Source organism: Hyperolius riggenbachi, chromosome 3, assembly GCF_040937935.1.
Source record: "Hyperolius riggenbachi isolate aHypRig1 chromosome 3, aHypRig1.pri, whole genome shotgun sequence".
NCBI lineage: Eukaryota > Metazoa > Chordata > Amphibia > Anura > Hyperoliidae > Hyperolius > Hyperolius riggenbachi.
The window spans coordinates 20,011,427-20,023,453 of NC_090648.1; positions in this window are offsets into that span (position 1 = coordinate 20,011,427).

Here is a 12,027-nt window from a genome sequence, read left to right on the forward strand (position 1 = left end):
ATTTGCGAATGGAACATTCTATGTTCCTGACATCTCTGTTGACTATCACTTTAGAATGCAGCGCCAGGGCTTGGCTATTCTATAGCTGAGCTTTGGATAAAAGAATAATAAAAACATAAGTGGGCTAGGCTCCTTTTACATTGAATGCTGAAAAAAAATCATTCTTTTGAAGTAATCAGTTGTTTCATAGCAGTGCATTGTGAAACCAGTGCATCAGTTAAAATGCAGATGTGAACTGACCCATAGGGAAACCTGGACATTACCTTCACCTGGACTACACATCCATTGTCCATTAAAGAGGAACTCCAGTGAAAATAATGTAATAAAAAAGTGCTTAATTTTTACCATAATTATGTATAAATGATTTAGTCAGTGTTTGCCTTTTCGTAAAATCTTTAGTCTCCCCGATTTACATTCTGACATTTATCACATGGTGACATTTTTATTGCTGGCAGGTGATGTAGCTGCTGCATGCTGTTTTGGCAGTTGGAAACAGCTGTAAACAGCTATTTCCTGTCTGTGAACATTGTTACATTGTAACAAACTGCCAAAAGTACCGCGGTACTCAGAGCTTCTTGTGGGAGGGGTTTCACCACAATATCAGTCATACAGTGCCCCCTGATGGTCTGTTTGTGAAATGCAATAGATTTGTCATGTAAAAGGGGGTATCAGCTACTGATTGGGATAAAGTTAAATTCTTGGTTGGAGTTTCTCTTTAAGTTATAACTGACAGCAACTGATTCAGTGTAAAAGGACCCTTAGGACTGGAACCCACTAGAGGGTTTTTTTTTTTTTTTTTTTGTGGGAATTTAGGGATCACTTTAAATTGCTGGTAATTTCCCTAAACGCTTTGTCAGTAGAAGTGGATAGGACTGATTCCACAGTAGCGATTGCAATTAGGGGAATTGCAGCATTTTTGGAGCGTTTGTGCTTCAATGTAATGTATTGAAGGCCTTTCAAATCGCTAATGAAACGCTACACATAGCGATTTGTGGGTGATTTTGAATTACTGCAAACTGTTAAAAAATAATTTGAAACTACCAATCAGAATTAAAATCGCTAATTGCAAATAGCAATCACTGGCAACCAGCGTACACTTTTTTTTACTTTCAAAATTTTTTTATTGTTAATATTTCAAGAGAAAATGTTTGTACAATGTAAAATGACAGTTTTAGCAAACAAACGTATGACAAACCAATCCTTATAAATTCCCTTTAGATGGTACAACTAATGGGTGTTAGCATAGGACATCTAATATACAATGAAATCTATATATATAATAGGCTAAGTGCCTCAACCATTAAGCAAGAAGAAGAAGTATCGCCCCACCCCCAGGGCAGGTCCAAGCAAGAAGAAGCTAAACACTGCATTCCAGCAGCTCTGGGGGTGTGTTTAGCTTCTAAAGGCAACAATGGTTAATTTGCATATATTCAGCAGTGATGCACTGGGAGACATCTCAAGCTCACTCCAACCTGAATTATCAAAAATTCTTTCTGTTTTAAGAAAGCAAACTTTTGTTTTTCTTAGCATTTTAGTAAGGTGGCTTTTAGGACCATTGTAGTCCCTTACACACTCCAATGAGTTCTGGTTCACCATGAGCTTTCTGGTTAGTCTGTACCTCTCGGTGTTACAAGCCCTACTTCATAGATCCAAATTAATCCATGCCGTGCACTGATGAGGATCAAACAATCCAAAACAGTCTGTATGCATGTTGGATTATTCTGGCTCTGTACAAATTAACAAGATGACACATCATTGCATTCCCGTGGTTCTGGAGGTGTGTTTAGCTTCTAAGGGCAACAATGGTTAATTTGCATATAGTCAGCAGTGATGCACTGGGCGACATCTCAAGCTCACTCCAACCTGACTTATTGCAAATCTATCTATCTATCTATCTATCTATCTATATATATATATATATATATATATATATGTATCCACTGTATCTATCTTCTATATATATCTATATATATAATACAGTAAGTGCCTCAACCTTCAAACAAGAAGAAGAAGTAGCGCCCTGCCCCCAGGGCCGGTCCAAGCAAGAAGAAGGGGCTGGTCCAAGCAAGAAGAAGAAGTAGCGCCCTGCCCCCAGGGCCGGTCCAAGCAAGAAGAAGGGGCTGGTCCAAGCAAGAAGAAGAAGTATTGCCATATCAATCCAAGGGCAAAGAGGGATAATTTGCATATTCAGTAGCAGTGCATTGTGGGTAGCCACAAATGTTCACTTATGGCTGAATTATTGCAGATTTACTTCTGTTTTAAGAAGGAAAATTACACCAAGCTTTGCTTTTTTTTAGTAGGAGGGCTTTTTGGTCTCTTTTATCCCCCTATACATTCTTAGTAGTTTGGGTCACCCTGAGCTGCTTGGTTACTCTGTTGTACTGGTCCAAGCCCTATCTCTTACAGCCATATCAATCCCAGCTATGTACTGATGAGGACCAAAAGTCTGAAACAGGCTGTCACATGTGGGTTTGATATGGCTGTGTAAAATTTAAAGCTAAAGGCTTGCTATACACCAGTGGTTCTGGATGCTTGCTTGGCTTACCAAGGGGGAAAAGGAATTATTTGTATATTTAGTAGAAGTGCGTTTTGGGTAACCACAAATGTTAAATTATAGCTGAAGTATTGCAGATTTCCTTCTGTTTTAGGAAGGCAAATTACACCAAGCTTTGCTTTTTTTAGTAGGAGGTCTTTTTGGTCCCTTTTATCTCCCTATACATTCCGAGTGGTTTGGGTCACCCTGAGCTGCTTGGTTACTCTGTTGTACTGGTCCAAGCCCTATCTCATACAGCCATCTCAATCCTTGCCATGTACTGATGAGGACCAAAAGTCTGAAACAGGCTGTCTACATGTAGGTTTGCTATGACTGTGTAAAATTTAAAGCTATATGCTTGCTATACACCAGCAGCTCTGAATGCTTGCTTGGCTTACCAAGGGGGGAAAGGGGTAATTTGCATATTTAGTAGCAGTGCATTGTGGGTAACCACAAATGTTCACTTATAGCTGAATTATTGCAGATTTCCTTCTGTTTTAAAAAGGCAAATTATACCAGTACAGTGTGCGACATTGCAGGAGGTGACAACAGTGGAACGCAAGGTGGAACACGGAAGAGGTGAGTCATCCCCGCCCGCTGCCTCTAAGGCCGGGTTCACATTAGCGTTCCCTGTCCGGATCCGCCTGATCGGATCCAGACCGTATACTGTACAAACGGAACGTACGTTCCGCATAGCAATGCAAAGGCTATGCGGACGTTCACACACGTACCTTCCGTACAATACGGAGCCGGATCGGATCCGGACCCCGGAAGCTTTTCCAACATGCGCTATTTTTTGGATCCGGCTCATCCGGCCCACGCACCCGGAACGGATTCTGACTGCACCATGCGGATGTGGAAACCTATGGGGAACAGAAAGCACAGAACACACAGGATGCAAATACCTGACGTTCTACCCCACTTCCTATGTGGATTCTAGCGGCCATTTCGAATGGGGACACATGGGCAGCAGTGGAGCAGCAGTGACTTACGTGCTGGAGTGTGCTGGAGCTGTTTGGCAGTATGTCAGAGGTGGAGGTGAGGTCTACAGCGGAGGACCTGATTCTACAGGTGCACCTTCTGCTGACCCCAACAAGTTTAGGTACTTTTGTTATTTTTTTTTCCCCCCGGATCCGCATGGCAGCCGCGTTCACACCACAATAAATACGCATGCAAACGGACCGGATCCGCATCGCATGCGGATAGGTGACGTACGGCTCCCATGCGTATCAGGTCCGGCTCCGATGCGGATCCGGTCCATTTGCGTGACAGAACTCAAGTGTGAATGGGGCCTTACTAATAGTGGCGGCTGCTACTGTGCTTAAGCTGGAGGGGAAGTGCACATGGGGAACCCAGGTGAGGGGGGGTTCCTGCTGAGCTTAAGCTGGTGGAAGAGCAGACATAGGGGACCCAGTTGAGGGGGGTCCAATACCCCATTCCTGCCCTCTACCCTCGTATGCGGCGTATGCTACGCCGCGGGTCGGCTAGTATTCTTATAAACAGATCTAGAAAAGCTTGGGATACCAACAGATCAGGAATACTCTTTTAAGATAACATAAGTAGCATGAGTAGCATAAGTACATAAGAAGAAGTGCCCATATGTAATTAGCAGAACAAGAGCAAGAGTCCAGCCCCTTTTCAGACTGTAATAGCGTGTTAGGGCTTCTCTTGTATAGTCCAAGTTGGGGTATTTTTGCACCTGTGATCAATGTCAGGTTCCTTATTTAGTTCTTCTTTATATTAGGTAGAGGTCTACAAAGCGTTCTCTACAATTAGTATTGGTACAACGTTCTTTTGATGTGAATTCCATAGGGTGATGACAACCAAGGGGTCCAAATGGAGGAAAACTTTGAGGTGTCCTCGTTTGTTAGAGCCATTATGTATTCATTCAAACAGATATAATTGACTTTCTGTGCTACCTTTTCCCAGTTTAGATCCTTAGAAAGCCAATTTTGTGCTATATGTGATCTAGTAGCTACTAATATCTTTGTGAATAGGGTGTTTTCTAGGTGGGATAAGTTAGGCATATTTGTATTAAGTAGGGCCCAGCGTACACTTTTTTAAACATCTTACGACTGCCTAATGCCACTTAGCGGCCACAAGGTGGCAGCCCCAGGACTGTCTAACGCCAATCAAGGCGTCAAGTCCTGGAGGGGGAGATTAGCAGGGAGCGATCGTGCGCATGTGCGATTGTTCTCTGCTGAGTTGCGGAGCTCCGTGATCAGCCTGCTAGCGGCGATTGCGGCTAGCAGGCTGTTAGTAAATGAAAGTGGAAAAAAACCTTTGTTTACAGTTGTACAGCGCTGCAATCTAGCGCAGTGCTGTAAAGGGGACACTCTGCTGTCCCTCAGAGTGGCTCCCATTGAAAGCCTTCTCATAGGCTGATGCCTACGATTGTGGCGTATGGACACAGATGTAAGGAATGGAGACAGAAAGGAGAAAAAGCACACACTGTGATACAAGTAGGTGAGGGCTCTAGGCCCTATAGGAAAGGTCTCACCTGGATGTCGAGGCTGGAGAAACCTATTTAGGTTTGCCAGCTGTCACGCTTGTGTCCCTCTTTTGTCAGGGACCTGGCTTGCAAGGATATCCTCACGGTCTTGGATGGTGAGCCAGTTGGGATTCCGTGGTGGTTAAATGAAACACACTGTGGTGTAAAGGTTATTTTTCCGGTACGAGCCGGATTCCCCGGCTATGAGTGTAATAAGAGATAAAAACCGCTAGCAAGGCAAGGCGGTGTTAGCCGCAATGATATGCAAAGGCTGTGTTTGAATTCTTTAGTGTGACGCATTTCTCAGGGGAGCATCCCTGCTTTTTCAAGCATAAACTTTATGCTTGATAAAGCAGTGTGTTTTTAGGTTACTAAAGATGCCCCACGTGTATCGTGGTTATATCCACACACTTCCTCAGGAGCCAGTGCAGTGAGATGCTACTGTATACAGAGTTGAGTACGAGGGAAATCGCAGAGGGAAACTTGGGGGCAGGATAAAGCCGATATATGGCTGATCCTGCTGTTGCACAAGTGCCGGCGGCGCTAAATTATTACGGCCAATGGTGGCATTGAGCCCGAGTCTCCTGCGCTGGATTCCTTGTGTTCGTACAGTGTCTGCTTAACCACTCTTTCCAGTATATCTACATCCTCTGTGACTTCATTAAAGCCACGAGGATGTAGCTATACAATTTTAAGTTACAGCCCAGCTGTGCCCGATCAGGCACACTTCCAAACTCACCCTCCGGCACTGTCAGCTGCCTTACTAATTGGTGAAAGGGAACATATTCCCTTGTAGCCAATTAGCAACCCCCGCTGATGATTGATCATCACTGTAGCCAACAGCGTAATCCTTGATCTCTCCCTCTCGGTGCACAGATTGCCTAAAAAAATAAAATGAAGCAGTCGCTCTCACCTTACCTCATTCCAGCTATCAGCCTGCAGCCATAGCCTCTGATCCTCGCTCTGCACTCAGCCGCATAATGCAGATTACCCAGGTCCCGGCTTTATGACGTGATTAGGGTTGCTCGTAAACTACGCCAGCGCGAATCTACGCGTCGTAGTACGCAACTACGCATCGTAGTTCGTAGGCAAAGTTTAAGAACTACACGTACGCATTTCCGCGTAGTCGTAGTCCCGCTATGCGAAGCTTCACCCGCTACGCGTAGTTGACGTATGTATTGCGAAGTCAACTACGCGTGCGGTAACTGCATCTATATGGATCATTGCACATGCGCAGAAATATTATTGGCCTTTTATACGCATACAATTCCGCATTAGAAGGTGGAATGTACGCTTATATTAGTTTATATGTGCACATATGTAGGAGATTATTGCGGATTTTTTTCCGCATAAAGGCATAAGCGGTCGCATCAACTACGCTTCGCACTACGCGAAGCTTGCGTATTTTAACGTGTAGTATACGGAATGCAAACATAGCAAAGTTACTGAGTTCCTAGCCGTAGTTTGCGAAGCGTATTTGCGTAAAAATACGCGTAGTTCCAGCGTAGCGAAGTTGGCTGACTACGACCATCCCTGGACGTGATCAAGCCGGGACCAGGGTAATCTGCATTATGCAGCTGAGTTCAGAGTGGGGAATGGAGGCTCAAGCTGCAGGCTGATCACTGGAATGAGGTAAGGTGAGAGAGGCTGCTTGATTTTCAATTTTTAGGTGATCTGTTCACCGAGGGGCTGCCTGATGGGGGGGGGGGGCACATCTGGCTATTCACACTGGGGGGAATAAATGTCAGGCATTTGGGTGATCAGAGGGGGGGGGGGTTCTGACAATGGGGGCATATTTTGTTTCCTGGGTGGGGGGGCGAACCTAATACTGGATGGCACATCTGGCTATAATTGGGGGGGCATTAATCCTGGGGGCACATATTTCTATGATGGGGGAATGAAATATTATATTTTGATAAAGTTTAATTGACAAGGATCCTGTTGATTAGACTTATGTCTGAGGTTATTAAATTAGTGGAAGTAATCTCCCATTTGGAAATATTGTAAGGTGAACTAGGGATTTATGGAGATGCGGTTTTGCTTCTATTATAGTACAAAAATCTTTGTCTTCCATTTTCTCTGTCTACGAGTTACTTGGAGGAGAAGCATATGCCACCCCAACCCCCTCAGAAACATGAGATACTTTCTCCCCCACAAGGTAGCCAAGCCATCTGGCTTCTATTATTGAGAGTTGGGGGTAGGGAAATTCCTTTGGCTGAGACTGGTCAAAGCAGCTATTGAAATGCTCTTCTGAACGGCTGAGTTACATAAGAATTCCAACAAGACTGTATTTGTATAAATATTATAGCATCTTTAGAATAGTGAGTTATATGTAAGAACATATATATAGTTAGTAATGAGTAGATAGATTTTAATATTAATTAGTACATTTGTTTAGTATATAAGTTTATATATGTTAGCAGATAGGAGTTAGTATCATTTGAATCAACCAATCAGAAGGCAGCTGGGAGCCTGAGACGTCAGAAGCTTAGTTGCTATTTAAATAAAGGAGGAGGGAAGTTGACTCTCACACGCTGAACATTCACAGATGGGACTTTAGACTGATGCACACATATCTAAGTCCTGCTATTCTCACAGACATTTCAAGACAAAGAAACTTTATTTAATTCTTATTTTATTTAAGATCTTTAATAACTCTTTTCATTTTACTTAGAAGATTTATACTATGGACTTTGTATATTTATAAACTGAAACAATAAACCTCATTAAAAGGTGATTTTTGTTCAACGCCTATCTATCTGGATAACAGACATTTGCTGGAAATTTTCATAAAAGCTTCTATTATTACAGGGAACTTTTATCCTGGGGCCACACCTGACTATAATGAGGGCTGCCAATAGTGGGGGCACAACTGTCTGTCTATACTGGGGGGTGGCACACACAAGGGACACATCTGGCTATACTTGGAAGGCTGGGTTGATACTCGGGACACATCTGACTATGTTAGGGGGGCATAAAACTGGTAGCATGGTTTTTATCACTGTGGCATTTTTATCTTTCAACTGGAATTGTTTTCCCCCCTCTTTTTCCCATTAACCTCCTTGGCGTTATGATTCTTTTCAGATTTTAGGGTCTAAAAGCAATGCAATTTTTTTGCACCCTTTCAGACCCTAAAACCTGGAAAAAAATCATGCTGCCAGGGAGATCTGCAGTAGTTCTAGTAATCACTCACCTCACTGGCTCGAGCGCTGCATTTTTCCTCCCCACCCTCCGGGTGGCGCTGCAACCCTAAAGTGAGATTGATGGCTGTTGTCATGACGATAGCCGGCAATTTCACCAAGGGGGAAGCAGAGCCTCGGAGGAGCGGAAGAAGAATGGCAGCCAACGTCGGAATCCCATGGGAGGTATGAAGAAACACCCGCTGCATTCGTTGCTCTGCACACAGCCTCCGGCGACTACCCCGGGCAGAGGTCGGGATTACCGCTCTTAGCTGCAGTTTTCCGCCCAGACTCTAGCTCGGGATTACCAGGTTAAAATGCCTAGAAAACAAAATTGTTTTTGGGACTAAATACCCCCATTGAACGCCTGGTTTGTCTTGAAATAAACAATCTATAGTCATTTAGGTGTCGTGAGTAGGGATAAAGTTATTGATAATTGAATAGGGTCATAGTTAAAAGGACACAACTGCTCTGGTCCATAAGGGGAAAACAAGGTCTGGATGCAAAGTGGTTAAAAGACAACAGAAGTGAGGGAGATGTGGAGGCTGCCATAATGATTTCCATTAAAATAATACCAGTTGCCTGGCTATCCTGCTGATTCTCTGCATCTAATACTTCTACCAGGGCTGCTCAAATCTGATCCGGGATAGTAGCTATCCGGGTTTCTCCCAGTAATGCTGTGCAGGGGGGGGGGGGGGAATCTTACCTGTCTGACGTCTTCTTAGGTCTGTCCCTCGGCGCCTTCCACGATGCGCTCCACGCTCATCACGTGATTACAAACACTTCCTCCTTCAACTCGGAAGGAGGAAGTGTTTGTAATCACGTGACCGCTGCTTGGAGCGCATCGTGGGAGGCGCCAAGGGACAGACCTAAGAAGACGTCAGACTGGTAAGATTGCCCCCCCCCCGCACAGCATTACTGGGAGATATCCGGATAGCTACTATCCGGATATCTCCCGGATTGGATTTGAGCAGCCCTGACTTTTACCTATGGACCCTGAACAGCAGATTAGGTGTTTCTTGTCAGATGTGACAAGATTATCTGCATGCTTGCTTCTGGTGTGACTCAGGCACTACTGCAGCCAAACAGATCAGCAGGGCTGCCAGGCAACAGGTGTAATTTAAAAGGAAATAGGGCAGCCTCCATGTACTTCTCACTTCAGTTGTCCTTTAAAGGGGGAGTGTAATTTGAACATGTTTCTGGCTGGCTAGACATGAGGAGGATGTCACCTCTGACCAGTGGCGTAGCTAAGGAGCTGTGGGCCCCGATGCAAGTTTTACAATGGGGCCCCCCAAGCACTCTATACATTTATACGGTGCACCAAAACCTGCCAATGGCAACCACAGTGTTAGAGGTACAAGAAGGGGACGGGGAACAGTTTAATGATTACTACTATTCAAAGTATCTATAGAAGTGATTATTATGAGCACAGGACCAATAGAGAGCTAATATTATAGTGGAGAGAGAGCTCTTTGAGGCCCCTCTGGCCCAAGGGCCCCGATGCCCTCACAACCTCTGCAACCCCTATTGCTACGCCCCTGCCTCTGACGGAGAAATCCATAGATGGTTTCTTTATAGGCGGATCGATTTAAATCAAGTGAAGCCACAAAATCCATAGAGGCTGAATCTTCATGTCATGATGTAGGAAATGCCTAGTTTACATTCCACAAATGTGGAAGTGGAGAAAACAATTATTATTCATTTTTATATAGGCTTCAACAATAAATATACATCATCAAACATGGGGGGCAAAAGAGGTGCCAAAAACATTCATGGGTTACAAGGCGATACTTTGCTGGAATAAAAAAGGCATATACAGCATGCATATAGCAGGTGGCAGAAAGTTCCAGAGGCAGTCCAATTGTTCCAACAGTAATGCTACATACACACATGCGACAACGATCGTTCGTTGAGAACGACGAACGGACTTTTAATTGATAAAAGAACGACCTAAGTAAAGTTAGTTTTAACCACTTGCCGACCGCACGCTTATACCGTGCGTCGGCAAAGTGGCAGCTGCAGGACCAGCGAGGCAGTACTGCGTCGCCAGCTGCAGGCTGATTAATCAGGAAGCAGCAGCCGCTCGCGCGAGCGGCTGCTTCCTGTCAATTCACGGCGGGGGGCTCCGTGAATAGCCTGCGGGCCGCCGATGGAGGCTCGCAGGCTAAATGTAAACACAAGCGGAAATAATCCGCTTTGTTTACATTGTACAGCGCTGCTGCGCAGCAGCGCCGTAAGGCAGATCGGGGATCCCCGGCCAATCAGCGGCCGGGGATCGCCGCCATGTGACTGGGACGTCCTGTCACAGGCTGCACAGGACGGATAGCGTCCTGTGCAGCCCCGATCACCAGGGGGCCAGGTAGGAGAGGGGGGAAGCAGAATTTCGCCGCGGAGGGGGGCTTTGAGGTGCCCCCCCCCGCCAGCCACACGCAGGCAGGAGAGATCGGACCCCCCAGCACATCATCCCCCTAGTGGGGAAAAAAGGGGGGTGATCTGATCTCTCTGCCTGGTGTTTGATCTGTGGTGGGGGCTGTAGAGCCCACCCAGCACAGATCACAGAATTCAATGCTGGTCCTTAAGGGGGGGTAAAGGGTGGGTCCTCAAGTGGTTAAAATGTGTGTAACAATCTGATCGTTAGAACGAACGTTACATCACGTAAAGCAACTATTGCGCTTGCGCATAAAAATGAAAAGTTTCATGGAGAAATATCGAAATGCGCATGTCAAGCCTAGTACGAACGACCGTTTCCAACGATGTACTACTTTTGCAAACGATCGTCGTTGGTAAAAATCCGCCAAGCTAGATCGTTTGTTTTTAACGATCTAGCTCGTCCGTCGATAGACTTAATGATCGTTGGTTGCTTTTTTTTTAAACGATCGTCGTTTGAAACGATCGGGGAATGATAGTTTCAAACGACTATAGTCGCATGTGTGTATGCACCTTAAGACTATATATAGAGTCCAGATTAATAGCAAATACATCCACTTGGAGAGTGGATCATGTTGTCCGAAATCCATATTGGTAAAAAGTAGTCCAAAGGAACCATAGTAAAGTGTCTATAAATGGAAAATGACTTTGCATCCAAACCAAACATGAGTTTCTACAGAGTGAATACTGCCTGTGATTCTGGTACCTACAGAGAATGGAAGCATCACTGTGAAAAGATGCGCTAATTTGAAAGTTGGGAATTAAACCATGGTCAACGCCTCCAATTCCTCAATGAAGAAACAGCCTTACCAGTACGCTGTACAGGCTGAATCCAGCAACAACTCTGTGAACTGTCTTGTGTTAAAGGCAGACTCCGCTGAACACGACTTACAGCAGTTGTGACATCCTTCTCGGTTTTGTTTTGTTTCCTGTAGATGTTACCTATCTACACACAGACTGCACACCAAGTGTTGAACCTACATACCTACATACCTTTACAGTCTGTACCAATTGCTACTCTATGGACACTAGAGATGAGTTTAAATGCCTCTGATATCATCACAAACAAATTGCTAAATATACCGTCATTTCACAAATTTTAATTCTCGCAAATGCATAAAACTCAACGGTGGTTATAATCAAAGTCCGAACACATGCTAGCATCACCACCAGGGATGGGCTCAAATTCGAATTCGGGTGAATCCGGATAGTTGCTATCCGGATATCTCCCAGTTACCTGTGCGGGGTGGGCAGGGGGGGTCAAGCTTACCTATCTGATGTCTTCTTCGGTCCGTCCCTTGGTTCCTCCTACGATGCGGTCCACGCGCGTCACGAGAGTACAAACACTTCCTCCACCCACGAAGGAGGAAGTGTTTGTAATCACGTGACCCGCTGCG